The 14,794-nt window shown below is 39.9% G+C and overlaps 1 protein-coding gene across 2 annotated transcripts in view; it reads left to right on the top strand.

Annotated features, from left to right (window-relative positions):
- LOC150081768 (Ig-like and fibronectin type-III domain-containing protein 2) overlaps positions 1 to 14,794 on the top strand; it is a 550,711-nt gene that overhangs the window by 17,506 nt on the left and 518,411 nt on the right. The window contains exon 1 of one of the 2 annotated variants that reach the window (XM_090378863.1): positions 12,980 to 13,092. The exons of the other annotated variant lie outside the window; for it this stretch is intronic. The gene's annotated coding sequence lies outside the window, so the exon portion shown is untranslated. Of the gene's footprint in view, positions 1 to 12,979; positions 13,093 to 14,794 lie in introns of those variants that run through there. 2 annotated transcript variants of the gene reach the window in all.

Genomic DNA, 14,794 nt, shown 5'->3' with positions numbered 1-14,794 from the left:
AATGGAACTAAACAACCTCACCGCTCTTGAGTATGTTAACTTTGTACAATACCATTTATTTCTTGCACTCCACCAGGAGAAAGCAGATTAAAAACCTTCGGTCCCATGGTGGGCACCAGAGTTGACCACTTTGAGAGTTCAAGTACAGAACGCAAGAAAGGACTACCAACGAGGGAGGCACTTGTCGGAACAACATGTACAACAACTTAAAGATGATTATAGATTAAAGAGAAGAAATTTTCACAAGAAGATAGCGGAGAGCAAGACTAGATGTTGGCAAGATTTAGTGAAACATGTTGGTAATATGGAGCCTAGGGACCTGGTTTATAAATTAATGAGTAATAAATTACTTAGTGGGGATGTTTACAATACTGTTGTTGATAACAGCCAGGAAACCATGGACTGGAAATCAACCGTAGAATCGATCGTTGGAAATCTTTTTCCCTTGGATTATTCGGATCTGGATTCACCAGAACAGGCTGAAATTCGTCTGAAGAATGAGAGATATACTGGATCCACGGAAATTGAGCTTTTCAACATGATTGAGTTAGGGGCTGCAATTTCAAAATTAAATTCGAAAAAGTGCCCTAGAGAAGATTTAATAGAAAATCAAATTATAGTCAAATTTTTTGAATATCTTCTAAATGTGTTACTTCATATGTACAACAAGTGTTTACTGGAGAGAACTTTCTCCAGAGTTTGGAAAAAATCATTATTGAAGATTCTCCACAAACCGGGTAAACCCAAAACAAATCCCAGGTCTTATAGATCCATTTCTCTTTTGGCCAACATGGGAAAACTATTTGAGCGAATTTTGTCCCCTAGAATCACTAATATGCTCATGGAAAACCACCTCTGTTCGAATTGCCAGCATGGCTTTAAGAAAGGGCATTCGAAGGAGGATGCAATTATCACAGTGCTTAATTATATTTCTGACTCACCAAGCAAGTACGTATTGATGGTTTTCTTGGATTTTGTGGGCGCTTTCGACTCTCTTTGGTGGAAGAGTGCCCTCTGGTCCCTCAGGATGGCCCACTGTAATAACTACATTTATCAAGTACTGCAATCATATTTCATTGACAGAGCAATAAAGGTTCAAGCCAAACATCTTTCATACAGTACTTCTGTGTCAAGAGGATGCCTTCCGGGTTCTGTTCTGGGCCTCTCCTCTGGAACGCGGTTCTGAAGTAGTGGCCGCAGAAGGAAAGTGAAAGTTACATGAAAGTGGCTTATGCCGATGACCTGATGGTCGGAGTATCAGGTTGGTCCAGAAGAGTCCTTGAGAAAAAAAATCCAACCAGTGTTGGGTGACTTACAAAACTGAGCAAAACTAAATAAGTTGAAATTATCTGTATAAAACCAACTTTATGGTTTTTAAATCACATTTTGATTATGACCGTCTGCCTAAAGTATTATTGGAAGGCACACAATTACCCTATGTTTCCAACACTAAATATTTGGGTATCGTTCTGGTTGATAGGTTGGGTTTCCAGTTTCACGTAAAGAAATTTAAGGAAAAAATTAAGACATTTACTGCAGCACTTATTTGGCTTTCTCGTAAAGAGTGGGGCTTAGGTAAAAAAGTGTTATATTTATATTACAAGACAATTTTCCTTCCCATTATTGCTTCCACATGTGGAGTGTGGTTTCAGGCTGTGTCTAAGGTTAAGATCAAATCAAAATTAATATCACTACAGGGATCTATGTTATTGACCATCATAAATTCCCCCAGAACAATTTTAAATAATGCCCTGCAAGCGTTGGCAGGAATTATACCTCTGGACCTCTATATACAATATCAAGAAATGGCTTACAAATTAAAAAAGGGGATTTCACTGAGTTGTCTGGATATTGTCTCTGACCCGGCTAACAACTTTAAAAAGGAAAAAAAACAGGATTTGGAATTTATTTATGGAGGAATGGCAGAGAAGATGGGACGCAAGTGTAATTGGGGGAGTTACTAAAAAATTCATTTTGCGGGTTGAATTTGCATCTAAAGGAACTTTCATTGCTTTTACCCTATAATGTTGACTTCATTCTTGTTATCAGGGCATGGTTCCCTTAGATCCAAGTTATATCAAAGAGGGCTGGAACTAGATCCTTAATGCATTTGCGGACAGGATGAAACATGGTTGCATGTGCTATTACATTGCACACAATACGACAGTATTATAGTTACCTTCCTCCGTAGCTGAGTGGTCAGGAGCGGGAGTGCAGTAGCACACGCTCTTTGAGTAGACCGGGGTTCAAGCCCCTGACTGCTGAATATGGTCGATCTGCCAACCCGCACTGGACCAGCGTGGCAGATTATGGTCTGTTTCCCTCAGCATGAATTGTTGAGGAGGCTTACATCCTGCAGTGGGTTGATAATGGCTGCATTTTACTTTTTACTTTACAACATACCCAATCTAGATGAAAACCATGTACACCTGTTTTTTGGTTGACGATCCTGAAAGCTTTGGAATTCTCCAGAACTTCTCCTTATTGGGGTCTACCAGAAGAAGGGAGCTTACAGCAGCTTTGTTAAGAACGAGTAAGTTTTATGTATACAGAGTGATTCACTACCAGTGCGAAAAACTTGCAGAAGGTGTAGCGAATCGGAATCACAGGGTCCGAAATGCCTTCGTCATGTGGTAGAGGACGTTGAACGGGAGGTCGCGTGAACAGCGATCCCGCTGGAAGTCAGCATTTGCGAACCGGTTCCCAAGGCAGTAGGATGGACGAGTATTCAAACGTTGAACTGGCCGACATGCACCTCGCATATGGAGCTGAGGACTGTAACGGGCGCGCCGCTCTCCGCTTGTACCAGGAACGTTTCCCGCACAGGCGTGCTCCTCATCATACGATTTCCGCACGTGTGCACAGAAGATTACGTGTGACTGGTTGTTTCACGAGAGGTACCATGAATCGAGAGCGAACGACGAGGACGCCAGACAATGAGGAGAATGTTCTACGTCTTGCAGAAGGCGATTCGAGTACGAGTACTCGAGCGATAGGCCAACGATTGGGTATTTCCCAATCCACTGTATGGAGGATACTGTCAACAAACCAAATGAGTTCAATCATTGGAGCCTGCGAATTATTCACTTCGGAGGACTTTTGCTACTTGGTTTCTTCAACAGAAACGGTTCGCAAATGCTGACTTCCAGCGGTCGCTGTTCAAGCGACCTCCCGTTCAACGTCCTCTACCGCATGACGAAGGCATTTCGGACCCTGCAATGCTATGTGATTCCGATTCGTCTTTGTGCCCCCTACACCTCCTGCAAGTTTGTCACACTGGTAGTGAATCACCCTGTATAATCTATGTGATATGTTAGAAAATTGATATACAATATTCACATTTATTTACCTCAGTAGTGGTAGCAAAACTGTGCTTATTCCAGCCTTAATCATATCTCAACAGTCAGTAGAGATATAAGAAAAATGTAATTGGGTCAATTTAGGGGGTGAATTTGATAATTGATTTTCCTTTTCCTTACGATCTGTGGTCTTCGGCTCTTGGATGAATTTATATATATGAATAAATGTTCATTTTCTGAATCATCTAGTCTCCTGCTGGTTGATTCTGAGGACCTGGAAATCTAAAAATTAACTTTTTCAGAAGTAGTTTACTTGTTTGTCTGGACTCTTGAAGTGGATCTGGATAGGTACAGCCAGTACAGTGGAAATCATACCTCTTATAGCTTTTCATGATAAAAAAATATACAAAAATTTGTACATATATGTTTATGTAATTAGTATGAAATTTTAAGAATAGGGCCACTTTTGGGTCGGCAGTTAACAGTCAGTAACATCACTTCCACAGCTTCTGTAATCTCAAACTTTTGACCGGGTGTATATAAGGGAAACATTTAATTCTCTGGGTTTTTCTGCCTCCCTCTGGAAATTAGTTCCAGAGTTATGGATTTCAAATATTAACAGTTTTGAGAATAATTGTCTTAGGAAAATTTGTTTTTCTAGAATAACTTGACCAAGTTGTGATTGTTATCTGGTAGAAAATTTTTATAGATTATGTACATTACAGTTCCTCTTTCTATTGTGGATAAATATTTCAAGTTCAATTTCAAGGCCTTGCATGGCAAGTGTGCTCTGGATTATCTTTGATCAGGAATATGTATATAACACTTAACTGCCACTGAAGATGAAAATTTTATTCCTAAAAATTTCAATCTTGAATTTTATATGGCATTTTGTGCTCCAGAAGATCTTTGGACTTTGAAAATGTGGTTGGCGTGTGACAAATCGGATCTTAAGTGTGTTCTACACAAAATGTGACATTGACTATTGGAAAACTTCCACGGGCAAGTTCCAGTTTGATCGCTGGAAGAAACCAGCGTTCAGACAGAATGAGTATAGCTTGAGTGAACAATTATTTTGACAATAATGAAGATTGTGAAGACTTCCAGAAAATGACTGTCAGACTATTTAGGATGCAAAGGGAATTGGTCTCATTGTGGCTACTGCTCGCAGTGAGAGGATCTATTCGAAGGGCAAGACAAATTGTCAACAGTTAAACTGACAAACTATCAAGATGAGTTTAGTGCAAAAGCACCTTTTGATATGTTTTGTTGTTGGTTCTTCCACACTTATTAAATTTTGTTCTCTCAAATATGCCAAGAATATTTTGGATTTTAACTAAAATTAACTATAATTAACTTAACTATATGTTTTCTTAGAAGTAATGAGCTTTTGTAGTGATTTTGCCAGTTCGTTTTTTATTATTATTTTTTATTATTATTTGTTATTTTTTATTTTGTTTTTTGTTATTATTATTTTATTTATTTATTTATTTTTGCTGGCTCCCTGGTATGGGCAACCTGGGTGCAGGATTGCTGGCACCCGTCGGTATTGCGCTACATTCGGTGGGTGAGGGATTTTAGTGTGCTGAGCACTGACAGTGAATAATGGACCTGGACCTGGCTCCTCGAGCTTTGGATGGGCATTAGGTGGCAGCTGCCCAGTTGTTGACTGCTCGCTAGTTCGAAGAGGGCTGACACACTTTTTTCAGGCCGTTTCACAGAGGTTTTGTGCTGTTGCAGGTGTTCAAGGTGGAGATGGGCATTTGCCTTGGTGCCACCCTGACTCAAGAATATATATATATAAAAAAAAAGCTCTGTTGCCCTATCGCTTGTAGGTGTTGGTTGATTCTCCCCTTCTCTAACTTGGGGCCATTTGCAAGATCCCGCTGGAGATTTACTACTTCGGCTGGTGTTCCTTTCCTAAGGTGATAGAATAGGCCCCACCTGACTACTTCTAGGTAGTGGCTGACATCCTGTTAGAATTTACAAGGCAGGGATGCTAACAGTGTGGAACGCCCTGCTATTTGATAGCAGCATGAACCTTTAACTGTATCCAGCTTATGCTTGTTTCTTGCTAGTGTAGATTATCTGTACTAGGTGGGGCACCATTGCAAACTATCGGGACATAGACTGCTTTGTATATGAGGGACAGAGCTTTAAGCTTCTGACCCCAGTCGGCTCTGCTCGCCCTCCTGATCATGGAAGCATACTTCCGGATTTTGGTGGCTATGGAATGTAAGACCCACGTCAATGTAATTACCTAAGTATTTAACTCTGTGCACAGTCATATGAGAGTGAAGTTTAATTTCATTGTAGGTGGTCTTCTAATTTGCATTCTGTCTCTGAGAACGGATTTTGTTTTTCTCCCGAGATGGTGAGGTTGTGCAAGGCTGCCCAGTTCTGGAGCTTTACAAGCACTCCATTTGCAATAGTTTCCAAGTGCCTACATGCAACAGCAGGACAAGGGCTCAGCCCCCACCCCCGAGGTCCAAACCCAGGAACTGCTCAGTAGTTAAGACGGTGAAAAGAACAGTTTTGCTTAAGGCATTCGGGGTAATAAGCTATCTGTTGAGGTGAGAGGGCCCTTCCTGCTCTGTGATTGGTTGTTGAGTCAAGGGGAAATAATATTTATTTTAGTATTTTGTTCACTAGATGGCACTGCTTGATTTTTCTTTTTATTATTTTTACCAAGGACAAACCCATGTCATCCGTGCTGGCTGTCTGGTGCTTATCCTCTGGGCTACTCTAAGTTGTATGAATGTGTGTAAATGTGCCTGATATAGTATAAATGCGTGAGTGTGATGTCAAGCGACCTGTATTCTGAAATGAATTGTGGGGCCCTTCTTCGCACAGCCGGGCGCCAATCGTTGTTTATTTCTTCTGGTTCTATGAAACAAAAGTTTTATTTTATTTTTTTAATTTCCAATGTTGATAGTAATGATATGGTGTTTTGTTATGTTTGCGGCCGGTACCCGGCTCTTAGCAGATGGGAAGTAGCAACACCTGGTCACCACGTCCCACCCCCATCCCTGTCACGTGGAGGCGGCTAGGATCTACCATTACCTGCTGGACTAGCCCAGGGCTAAAGACCCGATAGAGCCCAAATTAGGATGAAATGAAAAGGCTATAGAAGAAGTTTGGGAGCTGGAGAGGTAGGAAAGAATAGAAGAGAGGAGGATCAAACAGAGGAACCCTCCAATAGTTAGAAGAAATATGTGAAGGGTCTTAATTATTATTATTATTATTATTATTAATGGGTTTTTTTGCAGATTCTAAGTTCCCCCATTCGCCGCTTTGTCGTCTTGTGGTGAGGAAGCGCCATCGCCGTCCGTTTGTGCATAGTGTTGGAATATGTGAAGGTGTGATGTGTTTTTTTTTAGCAACTGGGGGGGGGCAGCAAACACGAGTTTGATTGCCCCCTATCTCACATCTCTAGCTGCGCAGACACAGGTCAGATTCATCTTTTAGCTCCTGCCGCTCGCCCCAGAACAGCAAATAATCTGGGGAGGCCCGTGGAAATATAGGAAAGGAGAGTGGATGTATAGCAGGGAGAAGATGAAGGAGGAATAGCGAGAATATAGTGATAGAAAGATAGAGATGATAGTTAGAGGCATCCACATAGAAATAGGAAGGAGGAGTTGTTAGTTAAAGTGATAGAGTAGAGCACTAGACAGTATGTCCAGTAATCCCACCCCTTAGTAGGGGTCAGCAGTGCAGACTGCACCCCCAGGTGGGGATCAGTAGCTGAAATCCCATCCCTCAGTAGGGGCGGCAGGCAGTGAAGATTTCACCACAGGTTAGGGTCAGCAACAAAGATCCCACCCTCAGTAGGGCTTAGCAGGCAGTGAAGCTTCCCGTCCTGTCAGTAGGGGTTAGCAGGTAATGAATTTCCACCCCCCGTGGGGGTCAGCAGCAAAGATCCCACTGCCAGGTGGGGGTCAGCAGGCAGCAAAGATCCTACTCCCAGGTGGGGTTCAGCAGGCAGCAAAGATCCTGCACCAGTTGGGATCAGCAGTGAAGATGGGGGGGTCATCAGCATAGATCCTGCCCCAGGCAGTGGTCAGCACAGAGGATCCCATCCTCGGAAGATCAGGGTCTGCAGTGTTTTCTGCCAAGGTGTGGTTCTGTAGGCCAAGTGAAGTGTCCATCAATGGATATAACTATGAATGAAGTTAGGTAAGTCACAGTCAAAGGATTGGTTGCATTAATGTATCTGATCAATCTGATCTTGTTAGAGTTTACACGTCAGGATGTCGTTGGCGCTGTCCTATGCTTGAAGAGGGCATTAGCATACCTACAGAAGGCTGCATAGTTTGCCTGAGTTGCAATTAATTCCGGCGCTTCATCTTGGGTGTAGCAGCCAGTGTCAATTTCAAGTTGTGTCTGGATGTCTATGCACAATGATAATCATACATCAGGTGGCCCCAAGATTCCCTGTTGTAAGATGTAAAATCTTACAAATATATTATTTTATAGAAAAGTGAGATTTATTTAAAGTAAAACTTATAATATGACAATATGGGGGAGCGAACCTTACAAGCCAAGGGATTAAATTAGACAACGTCCATACAAGGGGAGCGGTAAGTGAAAAGCTATTAGCAACCTAGGGACACTTCGACTCTCAGCTCACACAGGCAAACCAGAACAATAGAAACCAGTAGCTACGGCTATTAGTAGAAGGTGTCAACTCTGGTAAACAATGGCGCAGTAGACCACTGCTGTAGGGACATTTCTTTAATCGGTGGCACCTGAAGAGGAGACAAAGTGGTAAAAACGGAACAAATGCTGGGAATTAGATTTAAGTCTGTCTGGCTGGAAGTGATGGCAAGTTTTATAAATCGTGGGAAATTAGTCTGCTAAAGTATAACTATAAGCGGCGAACTTCAAAGGTACAGACAGCCTGAGAAATTTTACAAACTTCTTAAAATAAGAAGTTAGATCGAGCAACAAGGAATCAGCTTGAGAAAATAAAATGGGCAAATAAGAAGAGAGAGAAAGTTGATAAAATGAGTAAGATTGGTTAAACAGAAAACTAGGGGGGCTTTGACATATGTAGGCGGTACAGAAAAGGAGATGAACAAAAAGTGAGTGAACAGGGGGGACAGACAGTCATACCCCGAGTTGAGATTCATGAGTTAGGGGAAGACAAAGTTTAGATTCTCGGCGTTTGGGAAAATGAGTTAGGACGGACAGTTGAGTTTTTGTCGTGTTAGAAAATGTGAATAGGAGACAGATCCCGAGTTGAGTTATGTGGGTGTTTAGGAAAATGGGTTAGTGGGATTCTAAGTTGAGTTTTTGTTGGTGCTAGGGAAAATGAAATAGTCAGTGGACACAGCAGTCGAGATTTTCGTCGAGATAGGTAAAACGAGTTAGTAATATGGACAGTTGAGGGTTCTGTTGTGGTAGGAAATACATGTCAGTTAACAGTTGAGTGTTTGGTCGTGGTGGGAAAAGAGAAGGGTAGCTCCCTGGGAAGTTTTCTTCTTAAAAAAGTTCTTAATTGTTGGAGCGGAAAAACGAGGGTAGCACCCTATTTTTTCCTTGTGATAAGTTTTAATAAAGTGGAGTGGAGAAGGAGTTAGTGTGAGATGCCCTATGAGTTTTCCTTGTAATAAGTTTTAATAAAGTGGAGTGGAGAAGGGGTTAGAGCGAGATGCCCTATGAGTTTTCTTTTTGATAGGTTTTAATAAGGTAGAGAGAAAGGGAGCGAAATTCGCAGAATCAGTAGCTCGAGAGAAAGGAGCGAAAATGCGAATTATACACAATTGAGAAGTTCCCACGAATCTGGAATTCTCCTAGGAAGTAAAGTCAGATGCGTAAGTGGGGGAAATAAGAATAAAGTGGACAAACACATAATAGGGAACAAAACGAAATAAGAATAAATAAAAATAAGAACAATAAAACAATAACTAAATATATAAACAATCATATTTGTTTTCCACCCCCCACACTGTTTCCGCAGGTGCAATCTGGGGTGTCTGTGAGGCCCATGCTGTGAAGTTTTTCGTTGAAGCTACCAAGACCCGTTAACAAGAATAAGGCATGGAGCCCTGGAGTGAACCATTTAGTGTGGTTTTTGCTGTTCTCAGCTACCTCTGGTAGGAATTTAATTTACGGGCGATTGCTCTGTGCTGTGTGTTGTTCCATTTCTCCTGCCACCTGGAGACTAACAGCATTCTTATTCTATTCAGATCTTGTTTAGCAGGAATGGTGAGCTCTGTCTGGATGTTGTGAGCATTGTCCTGTATGTTCCTTTTGCGGAGAAACTTTATCTGGTGATAAACAACTTCCATATCAAGAGGAATCTTACTGGTAAGGACCTGGAATGCAAAGGTGGAGGTTCTTCTGCAGGGCCGAGTCATTGCTAGCAGGGCAGCCCTTTGGGCCTATAGTATGAAGGGGCTTAATTCAAAAATTGTTCCACTGGTCGAAACAAAATGTTATTCTTACACCTTTTCATATAAAGCTTGAAGTAATGAAGAATTTTGTTAACGCCATCGATAAAGAAGGAAGTAGATTACACTACCTAAGAGAAGTGTTCCCAATTTAAAAGATTCAAAACTAAAAGAAAGAATATTATGCATTTGAGATAAAGCTACATGATTATTGGACTAGCAATCTGCCAAGGCTAGATGAGCGTGTGAGTAGTGCATGTACCGTGGATATAGTGTTGTTCATGGTGTTCATCTAGCCTCTCAGTTACTGGAAGGCTAGCAGCTTGACGATCGTTTAAAGCATAGATTTCGTGGATGAAAGAAGCTACGAATTATGAGTCACTGTTAACTTTACTGCAGTTATAAAGATATGCGCCGCCGAATGTCTTTGAAAATTCATTTTCTTCATTCCAATCTCAGTTTTTTTTCTTCAGAATGTGGGAGATGTAAATGATAAGCATGGGGGAACATTTTCATTAGACCATTGGCCCGATAGAAAAGGGTACCAAGGTCGCTAGAATACTGCCATGATAGGAGGTTACAGCTGTTTCGTAAAAGGAAAATAAACTGGATTATAAAAAAACTCTGGCATTTCTAGAATGCACGTAGTATATTATACGTCTGATTAAAGTATTTTAAAATGAACAAAGTTCATTTGTAAGATGGAATGTTTATTATTGCATGATATTAGAAATTGGTTGTTCAAATATCATTGAATATAGGATATTTGAAATTGGTTGTTCATTAAGTTACTAAAATTTCACTATATTCATCAATAGAGATATGAGAGAAAAATAATTTTGGTATTTTTGGAATCAGCGAATTGATTTCCTTTAGAATCCAACTTTAGCCTCCTGAAGTATGAAATATTTTTTGTTGGCCAATGTAATTAGCGATGGCAAACTGAAAAATTTCTCGATCGGCTGTTTCTTGCATGAAGCATTAGGTTAACATAATATACAGGGTCATCGGAAAAGGTGCCCATGATTTCCCTTTTAATTATGTTCGGAAATATTTGATCGATTGCTTCGATCGTAGCAGCAAAGTGTGGTAACTCACTAAGTTTTACTTGACACCTCAACAATGACCTTGGCTGCGCCGTGAGTGTGTGCAGAATGACTCCTACGCACACCGTCTCAGTCAGTGTCAGTAAGATGGCCATGCAACAGAAAGCGCAGTGTGTGTTGTGGCACGCTGAATTTAAATCTGTCATACCAGTGCAACATCAATACGGACGTACGTCGGTATTGACGTTGCACTGTTATGACAGATTTAAATTCTTTTATTCTCCCAAGTCGTACGTCGGTATTGAAATTCAGCGTACCACAACATACACTGCGCTTTCTGTTGCACGGCCGTCTTACTGACACTAACTGAGGCGGTGCGCGTAGGAGTCATTCTCCGCACACCCAGGGCGCAGCCAAGGTTGAGGTGTCAAATAAAACTTAGTGAGTTACCACACTGTTTGCTGCTACGATCACAGCAATCGATCAAATATTTCCGAACATGGAAATATTCGGAAATTTCCGAAAAAGGGAAATCACGGACACCTTTTTCGATGACCCTGTATACCAGCTGTTTGTTTGGTTTTTTAGGAGCATTAGCAACTAAAGCCATATTGCTCCGGGATATGCGGTGGTCATTCCCTGACCTTTCCGCATCCTCCATATTTGGTGGTGACGGGCTCGAACCCCGGTCTAATCAAGAAGCGTGTGCTACGCACTGCTGCTCCTTCCCACCTGGCTACGGAGGCGCCTTATATACCAGCTGTGTTTATAAACCGTGCCGATACAGCAACCGTTAAGCACCTAATTACGAGTAAGTCCCTTGAGCAAACAGTTCATACTGCACTTCCTGCAACTTAAAATTTATGTGATTTGTGTCCCTAATTGAAATGTACTAGAACAGAGGTTCCCAAATTGTGGGGGCACATGGGTTTTTTTTTTTTTTTTTTGGTTATTTATTTTTGTTATTCGTATTTTATTTTCTTTGAGATCAAATATATTAAATATTTATTAATTTATAAAAGCATGTATATTTATAGCTAAATTTTATGTAAATCTGTTTATCTGCACTCGTTCTAGAACTTGAGTGGCGCGGGAATTTACGAAAATTTTTAATGGGGAGCCTAGGTATAAAAGTTTGGGAACCACTGACCTAGAACGAGCGCTCCGTTCTTCCACCCTTAGCATGACCTTGTTCGCTATCAATCTTCTACGGCACTAGCTGATGCATTCCGCCAGCTTGCTGCAGCATCGAGCACAGCAACTGACTCGTCAGCCTCACTCTTCGTACTTGTCCTCTATTATGATCACCTGGAGACGTCCATAACAGAATACGATTGTTCTGTTGTAACTGTAAAAAGATATGTTCTGTTGTAAAAGATATTTTGAGATGGAGCAATTTATTTTAGAAATCTTAAAAAAAAAAATCAGGAATATATGGATTACTTTGAAGAATTTAATTACTACATTATATATGTAAATATATAATATATAATAAATGCATTTCATGCAAATGCAAATGCATGCACAAATATATAATGAATGCATACAATTTAATAGGGAAAAAAAAAGTTCTGTTAATACTCTAGCGCGACTTCTAGATTAAAGGAGTTTACAATTAATCATTCTGACAACGAATACAATCGTTAACTGTATTTGACAATCTCGTGGATTTCAACTGCAGTCCACTCAAACGCCTGTACTACTTCAATAACGCTTGACTGCGTCTGGCCTATTAAAAAAAGTTGCACTACATTTCGCGAAATTACTCTTTCAGTTATTTAAAGAGGAAGTCCTCCGGTATTTACTGAAGACTTGGGAGATTAACGTCATCGGTATTGCACATTGAAGATAAACAGCTTTAGGGCTTCATGGATGGTAACTCAGGATACCTTAATCTGCCTAACTTAAAAACTGCAATTTATCTGCGCGAAAACAAAACAAAACTTTCCTCATTATGCTTTGTAGTGACTGAATAATAGCCGTTACAGCTGTGCAACTATTGCCAATTGTCGCATCTATGAATGTCATAAATAATAGAGTATTAAGTTGAAAAAAAAAAAAAAAGTCTGTCATGTGCGGATTACAATAATTCTTCTAAGAAACACTTTCACTACTCAAGGTCATTTCCTTGAGAACAAGTTGCAGCAATTTTCAGAAGAAAACCCGTTTTCTTTAGAGGAAGGTGAGGTTAGAAGTAATGAAGCAGGGGACGCTGTTCCCACTATATAATCATACTTCAGATGAGATTACGTAAGTCTTCCTGTATACCATTTTTGTTGCCACTGCACTTGATAACCGCTTATACTGTGCGTTTCTTGAATAGGATCGCGAATTCGCTAGTTTCATAAAGAGGTAAGTTTTTTCACTTTAATGTTGCGTATATGAGAAGAATTAAAAAGTAATACTAGTTTTAATAAACAAGGTAAATTTTAAATTATATTGTTATTTATATATACAGTCCTAAAGGCCATATTATGTTGTGTGTATTTTATCTGTACATAGTTTGTGATTCACGCAATGGATTGGAGCGAGCCGGAACGGCTTTCCGGTTCGTCACGCGCATCAGTAATGTTATGTACATACTTGATTAGTATGTACATAACATAAAAAATAAAATGTTTTATTAACGTGCCTTCCGTTTCATAAAATTTTCCATTTCGACTCTATTCACGGGTCGATTTGCATGTTGTGAGGATAAGGAATAACTCTCTGGGAAAAGGAATATCTCCCTGCTATATCCGCTCGAGGTTAGCCATAAATATTTCCCCGATTGAATATCAATGAATCAGTATCAATTTATTGCAAAAACACTAACAGGACTAGAACGTAATGGGTTGAATAACAAAACAAACCAAATAATCGAAGAGCAAGTCACGAGCACAACTGGATGAGTACCACAATCAGTAATTAAAGGCACTCCCCGAAAAAGGCGAATTTAAGGATCATATAAATATACAACGGGGGTGGGAGAAAAGAAGGGAGTTAGTTGTTCGCAGAGGGGGAATTTTTTATGGATGCAAAATGATTTTTGCTTGTTTTTGAAGAGGACAGTAAAATGGGAAATCGCCGTGCTTTTGAATGGGAAGAGTCAAGAGTAGAGTTCTGAGGCTGAATAGTTCGGAGATTGATGAAAGCCAGCTCGAAAAAAAAAAAAAAAAAATTTATTTTTTTTTTCGAGCTACCTATGTATATTTTATATATATATATATAGGTAGGCCGTATGAATAGCACAATTTAGCAATGAATCCCAAGGGAATGGATTCAAAAGTTCAGCACAAAATTGCTGATTTAAATATTTTCACCGAAAATTCTAGTTTGGGAGTATTTTTTACATTACTTGACACTGACATCATAAGAATTAGGTTTAATGTCGTTAATATAAAGTTTTTTTGAGCAGGCAGGTGATCAAAATGAAGAGAGCTGATGATCAATATATATACATGTAAAAGGTTAATGAGCAGTGAATGAACCGCAAGTTGAAGCCACCACAAACTGGATTCGTTTTCCAATGACCTATAAAAATAAATTCAGCAGCCACACCTAAATACCTAGAGGCCAATGATATATAACAATCTCTGTTGAGAGTTAATACGGTTATGAACTTCTTCGAAGTTACTGGAAAGCATATACTTTCTTTTATCGTGGAGAAGGAATTTTTGAAGAGATTTGAAACTCCTCCACCTCGCTTGTATTTCCGAGAACAGTCAAAGCATTGAACAGTCAAAGCAGAGATGGTATTACAAAGTACTGCTGCACAGTAGAAATCCAAGTTTCTGGAAAAATGACATCATAAATGCAAGAAATGGATTCCAGCAATCAAAGTTTATTCTTACTGCTTTTATATATTTTGAAAAAAGAACAATGTTTATTATGTTTGTGGTTATTAGTACAATTATGCCACATGAAACAGGAGATTTTTGTTGAGTTCACTTTTCCTTGTGCAGCAATTTGAATCGTGAAGTTTCTTGCTAAAAGTAAAATTTGACGTGAAGACAAAGTTTAAGAGAATGACGATTAGAAATTCTCACATGGAGTTACGTCTCATCAGAGCTCG

The sequence above is a fragment of the Mastigoproctus giganteus genome, chromosome 8, assembly GCF_048544385.1.
Source record: "Mastigoproctus giganteus isolate SK-2022 chromosome 8, ASM4854438v1, whole genome shotgun sequence".
Taxonomy (NCBI): Eukaryota; Metazoa; Arthropoda; class Arachnida; order Uropygi; family Thelyphonidae; genus Mastigoproctus; species Mastigoproctus giganteus.
The sequence above is the reverse complement of the archived record's forward strand: the minus strand, read 5'-3'. Positions and strand labels throughout refer to the sequence as shown.